The sequence below is a fragment of the Heteronotia binoei genome, chromosome 8 (assembly GCF_032191835.1).
Source record: "Heteronotia binoei isolate CCM8104 ecotype False Entrance Well chromosome 8, APGP_CSIRO_Hbin_v1, whole genome shotgun sequence".
Lineage (NCBI taxonomy): Eukaryota > Metazoa > Chordata > Lepidosauria > Squamata > Gekkonidae > Heteronotia > Heteronotia binoei.
The window spans coordinates 34,482,062-34,498,156 of NC_083230.1; the positions used below are offsets into that span (position 1 = coordinate 34,482,062).

Consider the following 16,095-nt stretch of genomic DNA (forward strand, 5'->3'; position numbering starts at 1 on the left):
TGAAATGTACAGCGCGTATTATAGGTTACAATACAGATATCCTAGGTGTCATAGATGTCATAGCTGTAGGCCCAATATCTAGCAGTCCAAGTAGGGAGGTCTGCTAGATGATGTCAATAAGGGAAGGATGCCCGCTTGCCTCAGCCAAAAGCCTGGTGGAACAGCTCCGTTTTGCTGGTCCTATGGAATGGTAGTCAGTCTGGTAGGGCCCGAATCTCCATAGGGAGCTGATTCCACCTGGTCGAGGCAAGTCAGACGTCCTTTGGGCCAGGGATGGTCCGAAGATGTTGATTTGTTGATTGTAACAATCTCTGGGGAGAGGTGGTCCATCTTTGAGCACTTGTCTAAAAAAGAATCTGGTGATTCTGAATCAATCAGAGCAGCTGTCCTAATGTACAAAGATGTATAAAGATGCGCATACATGTCATGGACATGACAGTTTTGCTGCAGGAAATATACAAGTGAATATGCAGCAAACATATCCTATGTAAAGTGTGGGGCTTCTCTCAGGTAACTGTGTACATCAGTGCTTGGATTTAATTAGCCTAATCAGATGGACTTGTTTGAAGCATCTGTATTGTTTTAGTAACTGCAGGTAAGCTATTTCTGGCAGTTCCTCTCAGTAGTTGTCAGCATCTGTAGTGTAAGCAAAACTGATTTATAGAGCGTGAAAGAAAATGGGTGGATGTGCAGAAATCTTTATCTTAACAGCTTAGTCTGAGAGAACTACAAATATTAACTTACTTTTATAGTTAAATTATTCCATATTCTCTTGTTGAAGGAAAGGGCAGTTGGTTTGACCTGCATGTGTAAGATACTTTATAACTGAGTTTTTTCAATGAATATATTCTGATTTTTTAACATTCTTGTACATGTAGAAGATGTCTGTCAAGGGCTATACAATTGAGAGTAGGGGGGAAATTATTTCAGCTCCAAGCAGTGACCTACAATTTTTATGCATGATTTACACTTGCAAATTGCAAAGCTATCCACACCTGCCTTTCTGCCCATTATAGCTGACACCATGAACTTTCTTGTGGGAGGAAGGGCTATCATGCAAATTAACATTGGACTTTGATGTTTGGCTACACTGTCCTCCCCTGCAATACTTGATTTTACCCATTTCACTTTTGAATTCATACCTCATAGTTTTAGTATTCTCCAAAGCTGACCACCCAAAATGACAACCATGTTGGACTGGTTTTTTTTTTTTTTTTAATGTGCCAGGATCTTCATTACAAAGAAGTAGCGTGAACAAGTTCCAGAGTGAAGAGCTTTAAGGTTAGCAGGTCTCTGGGAGCTAATCTTTAAAAAAAAAAGGTGCATTTTTTATTTTGTAATCTCCTTCCCTTAAGCTTGAATCGTTTATGAAAATTCCATGGAATACTAAAAAAAATCAAAGTAGAACACCCCCCCCCAATACTTCTTACACAAAGTAGAAAGAAAAAATCACCCAAGAGACCCTTGTCAGCTTGAATGTCAATTGAAATAGAAATCATAGTATCTCTTACAAAAAGTCCAAGAGTGATGTAAGTTTCCACTTCTCTCCAGGGTAGTGATTCCAGGGAGTGGGGCCTACTACCGAGAAAGACCTAATTCATGCCACTATTATTCTCAGCTGTTAAAATGTTGGCACTAAGACTATTTCAGTCTTCATTGGCATGCGTGAACATATGAAAACAGACAATTTTTCAAGTTTGTAGGTCCCAAGATGTGAAGGACCATGAACTTGAACTGGGAAGCAGATTGAGCATGCCAGGAAATCCAAATAAAAGGCAGACAACTACATTCTTGACCACATGCAGCTTCCTTGAATGGCAACTCCCCAGAGATCATAATATAGTAGCATGACTAGGCTTTTTTTTGTAGCAGGAACTCCTTTGCATATTAGGCCACACACCCCTGATGTAGCCAATCCTCTTGGAGCTTACAATAGGCCCTGTACTAAGAGCCCTGTAAGCTCTTGGAGGATTGGCTACATCAGGGGTGTGTGGCCTAATATGCAAAGGAGTTCCTGCTACAAAAAAAAGCCCTGAGCATGATCCTAGCCAGCAGCAGGGGGGTACAGGGGTGTGCCCCGTATAGAATCTGCAGCACCCCCACCCAATATTTCCCAGTCTTCCCTCTCACTGATTCCTCTGCTGGCTATGGCCACATATCGTAGCCAAGCTTGGAAGTTACAGAAACATGGATCAGTGTATAACCAGGTCAGTTCTCTCTAGAAGGGACAAGAGACTGTGCGCAACAAAAATGAAAAAGGTACTCCTAGCAGCAGCTTTTCAACCTGCTTTTCAAAATGGAAGTCAGAGTTCATACTTTTAGGTTCTCCTCCTTGGCCCCATCTGCCACAGACCCTTCCAGAACACAGGTATTCCTTATTAACCCATCTCTGTCTTATCTGGTTCAGCAGCTTGACTTATTTGGTACTGACAATGAGCATGTAAGCAAGAATATAAGTAGCTTGAAAAGAAAATGACCAAGGGTACCAAGATGGTTATGGTTCTTGGATCTAACCAGCATAAGCTGTTCTTGGTCCCAGTGTGTATACAGGGTTCACCCAGTTGAGCAGCCGAGTGCATGCACTGGAAATATCTCTCCTGGGTTCAGCTTTTGTTTCATCTCCTGTGGGTTTGAGAGGCTTGTGATTGCTGGTCTGAGTTCAGGGCTCCAGGTATGTGAAACCATCTGTTCTGATCAGGTTAATATCTTGGCTGAGACCATTCTGCATGTTTACAGGATTGGGGGTTCTGCCATAATTCATCTGTGTCCTGTTTTAAGAAGGAAAGCTTGGCTTGTGCCAGGTCATGCCTTCTATAAATGACAGCCTCCCTTTTATGCAGTGACAGCACAGTCAAATGAGATTTGTTTGAGTGGCTGCCTCATGGTTAGCAGTCATCTGCTTCTGGCCTAAGGAACAGCTTCCCCATATATGTGTACTTATAGGCTGTGCACTCCCTCTTCAGTGTTGCAAAGTAGTCTCCTTTAGATGCTTATTAATTTTTTTAAAAGCCTTGCAAGTTTTATTTCCTTGTGTTTGATGATAGCACATTAAATAGATAACGCTCTACTAAAAAGCATCTCACCCTGGTCTGTCTGTATCTTGTCTTGGGGGAGTGGCCATAGCATTATTCACAGGAAGGGCGGGATACAAATAAAAATAAATAAGCATGTAAACAAGCATGTAATTATTATTATTATTAGGGCTAGAGGGAGGACCACACGATTGAATCCTTTCCTTTCCTTTCCTTTCCTTTCCTTTCCTTTCCTTTCCTTTCCTTTCCTTTCCTTTCCTTTCCTTTCCTTTCCTTTCCTTTCCTTTCCTTTCCTTTCCTTTCCTTTCCTTTCCTTTCCTTTCCTTTCCTTTCCTTCCCCCTTCCCCCTTTCCCTTCCCCTCCTTCCTTCCTTCCTTCCTTCCTTGGCTAGCAGCACAATTATAGGATACTTTCTTGATAAGTCCTGTTGAATAACACGGGATGTCTGCTTAAGGTTGTTCCCCAAGGTCTTATAAAATAAACACAGACTTCTAGCTGAAGGTTTACAGAAGAATTTGGGAACAATTTAACTTTTATTTTGAAACAAATAGCTTGCATAATATAAAGCCAAGGAAAGGAACAGATTGTCATGTGACAGGTATGTGTTTAGACTGGCAGTACAGATGTATTACTATTTATAAAGAAGGAAAGAGAGGATAATTGAAAATAGCAGAGTTGGGCATGTTTGCATGGAGAGCCACTAGGTTTACCTCCACATTGGGAATGCCCTGTTGCTTTAAAAACAGTTACAAAATTTATCTCCCCAAATAAATTCTTTGCTGATCTGATTGCATTATCTTCCTCAGTGTTTGAGATTTCTCCTGCTCTCGCATTTCTAATAAGGCGGCTGCTGAGCATAACTGTGTATAACATCTTTCTGCTGTACTGTGCTTAGAAGCCCTTAAGCAAAACCAAAAGTTAGTGCTTCAAAGGAAACAGCTTTTTCAAAGGTTTGCTATACAGACCTGCTTGGAAAGTGATGATGCCAAAGACACATACAGTAGAAGCCCCTGATTTAATCTTTCATATTACTGATTTTTATTGATTGTGGATTGTTGTTTTTTTTGCTTTTGAAGTATTATTAAGATTCCATGTTCAGGCAGCGTCAATTTTTTAATTACCCTTCTTCCGTTTCTCTGAAGACTTGCTTGAATATACTTGGAAATTCTCTTACGTTAAACCAGGGGTGGCCAAACTGTGGCTTGGGAGCCACATGTGGCTCTTTCACACATATTGTGTGGCTCTTGAAGTCCCCACTGCCCCATTGGCTGGCAGCTTGGAGAATGCATTTAAAGTTGCTTTCTCTCCACCTCCCTACCTCCTTTCCTGTCTTGCAGCTCTCAGACATCTGACATTTATTCTATGTGGCTCTTATGTTAAGCAAGTTTGGCCATCCCTTAAACCAATCTCTTTAAACCAGAACATTCACTCTCCTTTTTAAACAAACAAACAAATATGCTCCTTTTGCAAGGATTTGAATTTTGTTTTATCTGTTACATTTTTTACTGGGTAAAAGTTCTGCATCTAGTTTTCTCCTCTTAACAATCTCACTGCATTGAAAAATGAAATTCAGGCTTTAGCTCTTCAGCACCAATGAACAGAGAAGCTATAAATATGTAAGGCTTGGCAACATTTGTATATTTTTACCCTGAATGACACTTACCTAGTCTAGATTTGTGTAGCTTGAGGGAAAAGAAATCCAACAGAGTTGTAGCAACTGGGAAGTTTTTCAGAAAGAATCCTGATTCAGGAACAGGTTAATGCTAGTTTATGCTAGTTTTTGCCACTCTAGATTTTACCTGGTTACAGCTTTTGTATACCTCTGTTGCATAGACTTGCCAGTCCTCAGGTCTGGGTAGGGGATCCCCTGGTTTTTCAGGCTCCTTACTTCTGCCAGTCAGCTGGCTAGTGAGGGGAAGCCCAACACCAACAGTCACAATGTGCCTTTAGATCTCATGCAGGTTCAGAAGCTTGCAACCGCTTCTGTTTTGGAAGATATGTGCCTTTAAATCTCAACATGACTGAAGCTGCAGGGGGGATGAGCAGGAAGAGCTCTGTGTGTGTGTGTGTACATGTGAAAGGAAGTGAGAGAACCCAATCTGTTTGTTTTGCATTCCTTTCAGACTCTGTTTGCATACTAGTAAAAGGCATAGTACAGAGCTGACTAGGACCTAAGTATGAGATAGAGGAAAACTCCACTTCCTAGACCCTCCCCCCTCCGTAAATTGGTTGAAATACAGCAGATTGTTACATTCAGCAACTCCAGTGAGTAAAGCTATCTATAGCAAAGTCTCAGGCAGATCACAAAAGTGTGGGCATGCAAACTGTTTATTTGGGCTGCTTTGTGAGTGACTGTGAGTTTACTTTCATTTTAGTGGAACTGCAGCTGCTGTGCAACCATTTGAATGCAAAAATGAGAAGAAAATGAAGACTGTATTCAGTCTTCACTGCACTGCTGTATTTTTATTTATTTATTTTTAGGGAATGGGAAAGTCTCCCAGCTTTATCCCCAAAGTCCCCAGATATTTCCTGAGTTGGAACCCTAGGCATGCTGCCCCCCGCTGCACACACATTTGTTGAACTGCTGGGTTGCAGAATGATTTCATTCTAGATACTGACTGGGTTTTCAGGCTGCTTTTATAGGACAATTGTCACACTCCCCAGTGTTTGGTTCTTACCTTTTATTGATTTTATTATTTAATTCTGCCATTAATGTGTAATAGTTCTAGTGTCTTTGGGCAAAGAGATCTGTTACGATCCTAGGCCTAGTGCAGCCTACATGCTCCAGGGAAGGTTGTATCGGAGTGGTAACAGGGTCTACATTTCCCAGGATCCCTTCTGTCCCTCTGATTGGTGGGGCTGCAGTTTTGGAGGGAAAATTTGTCCAGTGGGGTGGGACCTGGAAGGAAACAATAAAAAGCCGGCTGAAGGGAAATGTGTTCTCTCTGGAAATGCTGAGCTGGAGACAGGCTGCAGCAGGAGGGTTCCCTTACCCAAGGGGTGGTGAGTCTGTTTGGGATTAGAGGAAGGAATTGTATAGGTAGTTACAGGGCTTTTATTTCTTTGTACCAACATTTACTATTTTCATATTCAGTGTGACACTAAAATTTTACAAACCACTTGTTTTGATTACTTACAATGTTAGTTGTTATACTGCCTGGATCCTCATGTCTCTTCGGTCATAGGTAGAAGGTGTTTTGTTAGGAAGACACAGAGGTAAAGGGAGTGCTGTGAACCCTCCCAGACAGATGCTTACAAGAGTGGCCCTTCCTTGTCCCCTGCTGTGTAACAAGACTCTTCTATAATATGCCATAAATAAACAAATTAGACCATGATGCTGCCCATCACTTTAGCTTTTTGCCAGTGACCTTTATGCATGCGCGCGCACACACACAATGATTGTACATGGGTAAGATTGCCTTGGGATGGGGCAGAAAAGTAGCGAGGAATGGGTTAAATACCTCTTTCCAGTCATATCTCTGCTCCCATTATTCGTGCTGTCCCTCAAAATAAAAAGCTGACAAACTGAGGGAAGAGTGTTGAGGGCACTGAAGTATATCATTTTTTATAATCATGAAGCCAGAGGATAGGATATTGTCAAAGAGATGCAAAGAAACAAAAGACATGTATATGTCTATTGGGTTACATTTTTTTTTTGCTATGGCAAACATCAATAGAACTGGGGAGATGGGTTGACATTGTTATACTCCATGCTATCCTACTACAAACCATCCCCCCCCCCCATTTTTTTGTTCAGTTTAGCCATTAAGCATTAATTTGTGTTAGCATTTTAAAAATTCATTATATCCTTCCCTTTTCGCCAAAGCCCCCAGATATTTTACAATAAATATGCCACAGACGTAAACAGTTACATTTCAAAAGGTTACTGTTATTTGTGACATTTTTTTCTAAAGCAACTTGCTGTAGAAATAACCCTGATCTTCAACAAACAATCACACACAAATCAGTGGAAAGCTCTGTGAAATAAGTGTGTCATACCTTTCCCCCTAAAAGCCAATAAGAATAATGGCTGCCTCTTGACCTCTCTGGGCATGCTGTTCCATAAAGTCGGAGCTGCAGCCAGAAAAGTCTAAGCTTATGGAGAGTCAGCCCTCCTTAATGGAAGGTCAAAGCCAGTTAGGATTTCATGCTGCTTGTCAGGATGAAAGCTAAAACTGGTTTTACTTTTTGGTGTGAAAGAAAATAAAGGAGAGAAAGAAACAGTATTGAAGGAGGCCAAAGATGGTGAAACTGTGCAAGGTCTGGAATAATCTGGTACAAGACTGGCTAAAAATGTGGAACTGGTTTAGGACTATATCATTTAGGGTTGCAAATCCCCAGGTGGGGGCAGGGGATCCCCCGGTTTGGAGACCCTCCCCCTGGTTCAGGGTCGTCAGAAAGCGGGAGGAGGGGAGGGAAATGTCTGCTGGGAACTCTGTTATTCCCTAGGGAGATTTAGTCCCATAGGAAATCATGGAGAATTGATCTGCGGGTATCTGGGGCTATGGGGAAGCTGTATTTTGGGGTAGAGGCACCAAATTTTCAATATAGCATCTAGTGCCTCTCCCCAAAATACTCCCCAAGTTTCAAAAAGATTGGAGCAGGGGGTCCAATTCTATGAGACCCAAAAGAAGGTGCCCCTATCTTTCATTATTTCCTATGGAAGGAAGGAATTGAAAAGGTGTGCCGTCCCTGTAAATGTGATGGCCAGAACTCCCTTTGGAGTTCAATTATGCTTGTCACAGCCTTGATCTTGGCTCCACCCCTAATGTCTCCTGGCCCCACCCCCAAAGTCTTCTGGCTCCACCCCCAAAGTCCCCAGATATTTCTTGAATTGGACTTGGCAACCCTAATATCATTGTCTGTTTTGTGTGCCCTTCTCTCCCTTAGGTTTATCAAAAATAGACCAATTCCCAAAGAAATCTGACCTTGTAAATCTGTCCCTCAATTCTTTTGGCTTGCTATACCTGATCAGCAGGTCTATATGATTCTTCTGTTGTTGGTATGTGTAGTATTTTGGCAGCACTGTTCCCTTAATCCAGGCCAGTGTTTTAGACTGCCTTGGGTGTGCGCCCAAAGAGGGAGAAATGCAGTTGTTCTCATTGCAGCTCATGACAGAGGAACAGCTGGACGTATTAAATTGTGCTCCTGTTTGAAACTATGTAGCTTTGTTATTTTGATGCTTAGCATTAAGGAAACAACAGTGTGTATCACTTTAGTTTCTAAGGAAAATTTTAATTGTTTGAACATTTATGCCTGTGAACATTTACATCTTGCCCCTACAAAACTTAACACTGCAAGGAGAAGGTTCTGTCTTACCAGGGTAAGGATTCCCCCCCCCCCCCCCATATATGCAAGAATTCAAACATTTTATCTCTTTCTGCCATCTGGCAGCAGATTTGCAGTCCCAGCTCTTAGAAGGGGGAGGGGAGAGGTCAGCCCAGACTGTATCCCCTACCATGTCAAATAAATAGCTATACAGAAGGTTTGGATAAATGGGGAATAAAACGGCCACAACTTTACTGGTTGCAGCTGTAACAAACATTGGCACAGCACGGGTGTCCTGGATCCATAGCATCGGCTGGTCCTGGCATCAGTCAATGTATCCATCCCCCAGCCAGCTCCCATGGGTGGGAGAACCATGGAATGGCAAGTTGCCAGAGCCCACATGGATGATTGCTGCTGCCATCTGAGTCACTCTATCTCGTTTCTCTTGTCATATGTATCCAGTATACAATGCTTTGCTTGTGTTAGCTATGCTGCCTTTCATGTAACCCGTTGCTTGCTGTTTTATCTGGAGGGAGGATGGTATGTCTGGGAGCTAGTTAGTTGCTATGCAACCAAGGCCAAGGGCTGGAGGGGATGAGACTCAGGAACTGATAACGACACCTGTGGTAGAAACCCAGCGCAAAACCTTCGCTTTAGCTTGGCGTACTTCGGCTTGAATTATAATGGTCAGGACAAAGGTTTATAAATTGGAGGGATTGGCGGGAAGGTCAGTTCGTACAACGTGTATGTATGGCCATGAAGCTGGAATAAAGATCTTGAACTTCAATTGTCTTTTTCTTGGCTCTGGGACTGACATTTTGTCGGAACTCCTTTTACCCTGGCCTAGCCTAATTCCAGACTCACGATGGCTGGTGAACAGGACCAGGCTACAGGGATTACCAAGCCTGATGGTGAGGAAGAACCAAAGCCCAAGGGGCCACGGGTCACCCTGGTCACCATGACGGTGCGGAGAAAGGATTGGGGCTCCATGGATTTCCGGGAGAGTATTATCGGAGATCTGAGAGAGGACCCCCCACAGTACCACTGACTCTCGGGGCTACAACGCTCCTACCACCTGTGGGGATTCCAGGGTGACGAGAGTTGTGGTGAGGATCCCGGAACTGGTGGGTCCGGGGATGCGACCATGTAGTGGGTGCAAGGCTTTAGCCAGCCAAAGTGGCCAACTCTGTGAGGAGATGCAAGCCATGCACCTTCTTGATCCAAGAGATGCAGAACCTCACCCGGCAAGTGTGGGTGATGGGGGAACAGATAGCGGCTGCCCTCCCTCCAACCAGCCCCCGAGGGGGGGAGAGTGGCCCCTGATCCCCGCTGGGGAGGGAGCCTCTGTGAGAGGTGACCTGCCTGCAGGCGGTGACCCGGTGCCCCAACCTCAACCAGGGCCAGAAAAGCCAGTGCTGGTGCCAGGGGGCCCTTGAGCCAGTGAAGCAAGATTGACGGGGACCCAGCTGAACTGGCCTATTTCATCGTAATGGTGCGGGGCCACCTCAGTGTCTGGGCCCGCAACTTTTCAACGGAGCAATCACGGGTAGTGTACATTGCTGGCTGTCTCCGGGGCCCAGCAGCACAGTGGTATGTCACCCTATTCGAGAGGCAATCCCCCGCTCTGAACTCAGCCACTGACCTCCTGAGGGCTTTATGCCACCGCTTTGCAGACCCTCTACAGGAGACTAGTGCGATAGTGGCCCTGCAAGACGTGAGGCAGGGTGCCGGGTCGGTCCAAGACCACCTCAACAAATTCAGGGCGCTGAATTCCAAGGTCCACCAATGGGATGATGGGGCCAGGATCAAGCAATTCAAAAGGGGCCTAAACTCCCACATCTATGGAAAGGCCCTGAAGCTGGGGGAGCTGTGAGACCTGGTCAGGTGGACCCAGTTGGTTTGTGAGATACAGGACCGCAACAAGATGATTCCCCTCCATAAGAAACAACAAGGATGTTCCCCGAAAGAAGCTCAGGAGAAAACACCCCGACCCAGCCTACCCAAGCAAGCCCCAGAGCAACTATTGCGCGAGGAGTGCGACCGGAGAGCCAAAGCAACATTGTGCTTCAGGTGCGAGGGGGAGAATCACATCGCCAGCGAGTGCCCCAGTAAGCTGAAGGAACCAGGGACCTCCACTCCGCTGAAGCCAGAGGCAAAGAAGAAGACCGGCAGCACCGGCACCCCAGTGGCCAAGGCCAAGTTGGTGGTGTTGCAGTTCCGGGAGCCAATCCCCGAGGAATCCGAGCAGGAGGACGGAGAGACCCAGTTGTCGGGAAACAACCCAGACCTGCTGTGAGGAGCGCACAACAGCAGGTCAGAGCCACAGCCTCGCCACTATGGGTGAGATTATCTGGGACTCTGTATTATGTACCCATAACTTTAGTGAACCCTGTTATGAAATGGTTCTCCTGCATCAGGGCCCTACTGGACTCGGGATGCTCCAAAGACTTATTATCCCCAAGCTTGGTGGAAGCATTAGGACTAAAAATGGTGCCCCTTCTGGAATCCTATGTGTTTGAGCCGATGGACGGCAGCCCAGTGAAGGGGGAGCCGTGTAGAATGGGAATGGATGTGTGTGCCCTGAGGTTGGGGGAACGTTGGGAACCCCACACTTTCATTATCGCCCCAGCCACCAAGTTCCAAGCCGTTCTCAGCCTGGAATGGCTGGCCAATCATGACCCACTGGTTCAGTGGAGCAGGAGCGCCATTTACTTTTTGAATCTGATGTGCGAGAGTCACCGGTGGAACAAAGAATGGGGCCCACATTCCCTGCCCCAACTCGAAAAACTGTCACCAAGGTTGAAGTGCCCAGTTTACCCCCCCAAGTACCAAAATTTGCAAGGGGTGTTTGATGCCCAGGAGGCGGATGAGCTCCCCCCCGCCACAGACCCACTGACTGTGCCATTGAACTGGTAGAGGGGGAGCCACTGCCCAAAGCCAAACTATATTCAATGAGTTGGGGGGGGGAGGGAGGAGTTCCAAAGATCTCTGGAACTCAACTTACGTAGAGGGTTCATACGACCCGCCAAATCCCCCCATGCTGCCCCAGTATTATTCAGAAAGAAAAAGGATGGCAGTCTGCACTGATTTTTGTGGCTTGAATGCGATTTCCATGAATAATGTGTACCCACTTCCTCTTATACGGGATCTCCTAGGGGAGGTCTCCCAAGGGAAAATCTTCACCAAGCTTGATCTTCGAGATGCTTATCTCTGGGTGCACATCAAAGAAGGGGATGAGCGGAAAACTGTCTTTAACACACCACTGGGCCAATATGAGTACCTGGTCATGCTGTTCGGCCTCAAGGGGGCTCCGGGAGTATTCATGAACTTAATCAATGAAGTGCTGCAAAAATACCTATATAAAGTGTGGTCTGTTACCTAGATGATGTTTTGATATACTCTCAAGACCTGCCATCACACATCCAATTGGTGAGGGAGGTGCTCCAGACCCTGTACGAACACAAACTCTGTGCCAAACTGTCCAAGTGCGAGTTCCATAAAACGAAGCTTGATTTTTTGGAGTATTACATCTCCACCGGGGGGGGGGGGGTCTGGGAATGGACCCAGCCAAAGTACAAGCAGTGGTGGAATGGGAGCCCCCTCGAACCCACAAACAGCTCCAGAATTTCCTCAGGTTTGCAAATTTTTATAGAGGTTCATCAGTAACTTTGCCAAGATCACCCTACCCCTCACCAAACTGTTGAAAACCAAGGGGAAGGGGCTGCAAGCTACAAAGGGTAGCTCCAGTCTCCTGTGGACGGGAGAGTGCCAAAAAGCATTCGGTGAACTGAAGGCCTGATTCACATCCGAGCCCTGCCTAATAAACCTCGATGAAAACAAAGGTTTGTGGTGCAATGTGTCACGAGCGACGTTGCCCGCACAGCCGTATTGCTCCAGGAGGGGCTAGATGGCCAATTGCACCCTTGCACATACTTGTCCCAAAAATTCAGCCCAATTGAACACAATTGGTCAGTGTGGGACAAGGAAGCCTCCGCTATCAAACTGGCCCTCGAGAAATGGAGGCACTACCTAGAGGGTGCGCGAGAGCCGTTTGAACTAGAGACAGATCATAAAAATTTAGCTGCCCTCATTGCCACTCACAACCTCAACAATAAGCAAGTGCGGTGGGTGGGACTGTTCTGGCGGTTCAATTTAAAACTGGGGCACATACCCGGGAAACTGAACTTCCTGGCGGATGCATTTTCCTGCCTCCCTCAACACTACAGCAAGAGGGAGGAGGTTATTTACTCACTGTTCACTCTCTCCCAGTTAAGCGCATTGGTGACTACGCGTGCGCAAAGCCAAAAAGAGGGAGTGGCCCCTGACGGGTTTCTAGGAGAATTGAAACAAGCTTTTCTCGATGATCCCCCCAAAGGAGGAGTTACAATTAGCAAAGGCGGGAGATGGGCTCTGGCGCCAGGGGGAGAAGCTCTACGTGTCCCTCTTACGTAAACAAGTGATCCAGAGAACATGACTCCAAGTTGGGGAGGGGCATTTTGGGTTTGTAAAGTCAGTACATCTGATTCAAAGACAATTTTGGTGGCTGGGACTGTGGAAGGATGTGGGAGAATATACAGCCGAATGCCCCACCTGTGTCATGGCAAAAAAGAGGGGGTTTACCGCCGGCACAATTACAATCCCTCCCCCCCTGCTTCACGACCCTGGGAGTGTATTTCCATGGATTTTATAACTGATTTGCCTCCCTCAATGGGGAAAACAGTCATCTGGTTCGTCGTGGACACTTTTACTAGACAAGCTCACTTCATGCCTTGCAGACAACTCCCCACGGCGAAGCAACTGGCCCAACTGTTTATTCAGCACATCTTTCGGCTACATGCTTTTCCCACTAAAGTGGTCTCTGACTGTGGCCCACAATTCGTTGCCAAATTTTGGTCACACTTATGTGAATTGGCAGGGATAGAGCAAGGGCTCAGTTCCGCTTACCACCCCCAGAGGGACGGACAGACGGAACACACCAACGTGGTGCTTGAGCAGTTTTTACGCTGCTACACGTCCTTCCAGCAGGACAACTGGGTAACCCTGCTGCCTTTTGCAGAATATGCTTATAACAACAGCGTGCATAGTGCCACCAAAGTAAGTCCCTTCCAAACAGTGTATGGATATGAGAGCAAGCTGTTCTTTGAGCTCGGCCCCCCCCCCCCCCGGTCTGCTCCCACGGACTTTGCAGAATGGTGGAAAGGAATAGCCGGGGGCTGGACAGTCATCAGCAAACAACTTCAGAGGGTGCAAGATGCCTACAAAACCCAATACAATAAAAAACATTCTGAACTTTGGGATTTAGCAGTAGGCGACATATTTCAACCCAGTACAGGTGTATATTTCAACCAAGCACTTACCTAACGCACAGAACTGTAAAAAATTAGCCATGAAATATTTGGGGCCTTTCCCAATCAAAAGGATTATAAATAAGGTAACTGTTGAACTGGAACTGCCAAAAAACTTTAAACTTGTCCACCCTTGTTTTCACGCCAGCTATTTGAAGAAGGACCCTGGACCTTGGCACCCCCAGACGGAACCACCACTCCCGACTCTGGTTCGTGGTCAGATTAATCATAAAGTGCAAGAAATTCTCAATGCCAAGATTAAACATGGAGAACTGTTTATCTTATCAAATGGACTCACTTCCCCTTAAGTCAAGCTGAATGGGTCAGCTCCAAATATACAAACTGTAAAGCGTTAAACATCCCAACAAACCAGGGGGAAGGGGGCCTTAGGGGGGGCAGAATGTCAAGAGTCACTCTATCTCATTCCTCTTGTCATATGTATCCAGTATACAATACTTTGTTTGTGTTAGCTATGCTGCCTTTGATGTAACCTGTTGCTTGCTGTTTATCTGGAGGGAGGATGGTATGTCTGGGAGCTAGTTAGTTGCTATGAAACCAAGGCCAAGGGCTGGAGGGGATGTGACCCAGGAACTGATAACGACACCTGTGGTGATGAGAGCTAATAGAAACCCCGCGCAAAACCCCCTCTTTAGCTTGGCGCACTTTGGCTTGAATTATAACGGTCAGGGAAAAGGTTTATAAGTTGGAGGAACTGGTGGGAAGGTCATTTCCGACAATGCGTGTATATGCCCATGAAGCATTTTTGGGATTATAAATAGGGTATTCAGCCTAAAACATCAGCCATAACTACATGTGTATGTGTGTGTGTTAGCCCCCGCATACCCCCTTCACTGGTTAGAACTGATAAAAGGAAGTACCGTACTTCTTCACCCAAAGAGTGGTTAACATGTGGAATTCACTGCCACAGAAGGTGGCGGCGGCTACAAGCATAGACAGCTTCAAGATCGGAAGCTTATTGAGCAGAGGTCCATCAGTGGCTATTAGCCACAGTGTATTGTTGGAACTCTCTGTCTGGGGCAGTGATGCTCTGTATTCTTTGCTTGGGGAGGGGGCACAGTAGAAGGGCTTCTAGCCCCACTGGTGGACCTGCTGATGGCACTTGGGGTTTTTTGGCCACTGTGTGACTCAGAATGTTGGACAAGATGGGCCACTGGCCTGATCCAACATGGCTTCTCTTATGTTCTAATGTTCTTATGTTCTAATCTCTAATGCTTATCTATTGTTTTATTGTTTTAGTTTGATTGTTGTGAGCCGCTCTGAGCCTGCTTCGGCGGGGAGGGCAGGATATAAATCCAATAAAATATTAATATTATTCATGAAGAATGTAGGTGAAATATTAGCTCCTTCTGTTGTGCCTCTTAAAAGATTTTCATAGATTTTCCAGTTGTTATTTTTACTGTTGCATATAGGACGGAAACTTATGTGTGGTGTTCAGTTGGCCTTGGTAAAAGCTCAGAAAACAGCTGAGAAAACTGTTGTTAAAGAGGAATATGCAGGGTTCTCTCTTAATTATTAGAACTTCGACTGGAAGGTTAAGGAGGTGGAAAAGTAAAATCACTTTTTGGTGTTACTAGCAAAGTTAGATGTGACAGCAGCTAAAATTGGGTGCCAGGATGATAAAACATGATACTGATTGTAAAGGACTGAGGACTAAGCTACTGATGACATGGAGTCATGTATAGTTTGTTCCCAGTTATTATTTTTCCTTGGTAGAGTGCAGTATGGAGGCTGCAAACTAGATCAGAAGACTAGATCAGAAGTCACTGAGATATGAGGGAAGGGGCAGGTGCTTAATCCTGTCCCACGTGTCCCCTACAAAGTGGTTCCTTGCTTGCTTTTCTCCCATGAAACTCGTAATCCCTTGTGAAGGGCAGGAAAAATGACATGAGAGTCAAGAGATAAGAACCTTCTCCATCCCTCTCTCTGATAATCTGCTGTGCTTTGCAGTTTGTGGAGTTGCATTTTGTATGAGCAACGTGGTGTTCAGACTCCATATATGGCTGAGAGATCCATTAAGTTTGGGCCAATTTTTTTTTGTTAATTATTTATGCTGCCTAGTAGTACCCTTCTTTTTCTTTGTACTTTCCAATTGTTGCTGGTTTTGGCTAAGCAATATACGGGAGAAGACGGCTGCACCAGAGACAGAGCAAAGGAAAAACCCTTTTCTATTGCTGTTGGAACTGCTTTGTCTGTACAGTTATACAGTATGCCTCTCCCTGTAAGAACATATGCAAAACATGTAGGGGATACCTTACTGAATAAAATAAATTTTATTCCCACGGCACAATTGTTCTCCCTCCACTCCTGCTTTGACTAAGCAATACTATCTGTATTGATTCTGACAATGAACCTTGTGAAGTATTCCTTTATTAAAGTCTGAAGTCCTGTGTGCTTATAAATTGTGTTGCATTAGTTGTGCAGTTCTTTCT

At 45.3% G+C, this 16,095-nt stretch overlaps 1 protein-coding gene across 8 annotated transcripts in view; it reads left to right on the forward strand.

Annotated features, from left to right (window-relative positions):
- Positions 1-16,095, forward strand: part of DOCK4 (dedicator of cytokinesis 4) — a 434,871-nt gene that overhangs the window by 195,877 nt on the left and 222,899 nt on the right. The gene's annotated exons all lie outside the window — the stretch shown is intronic.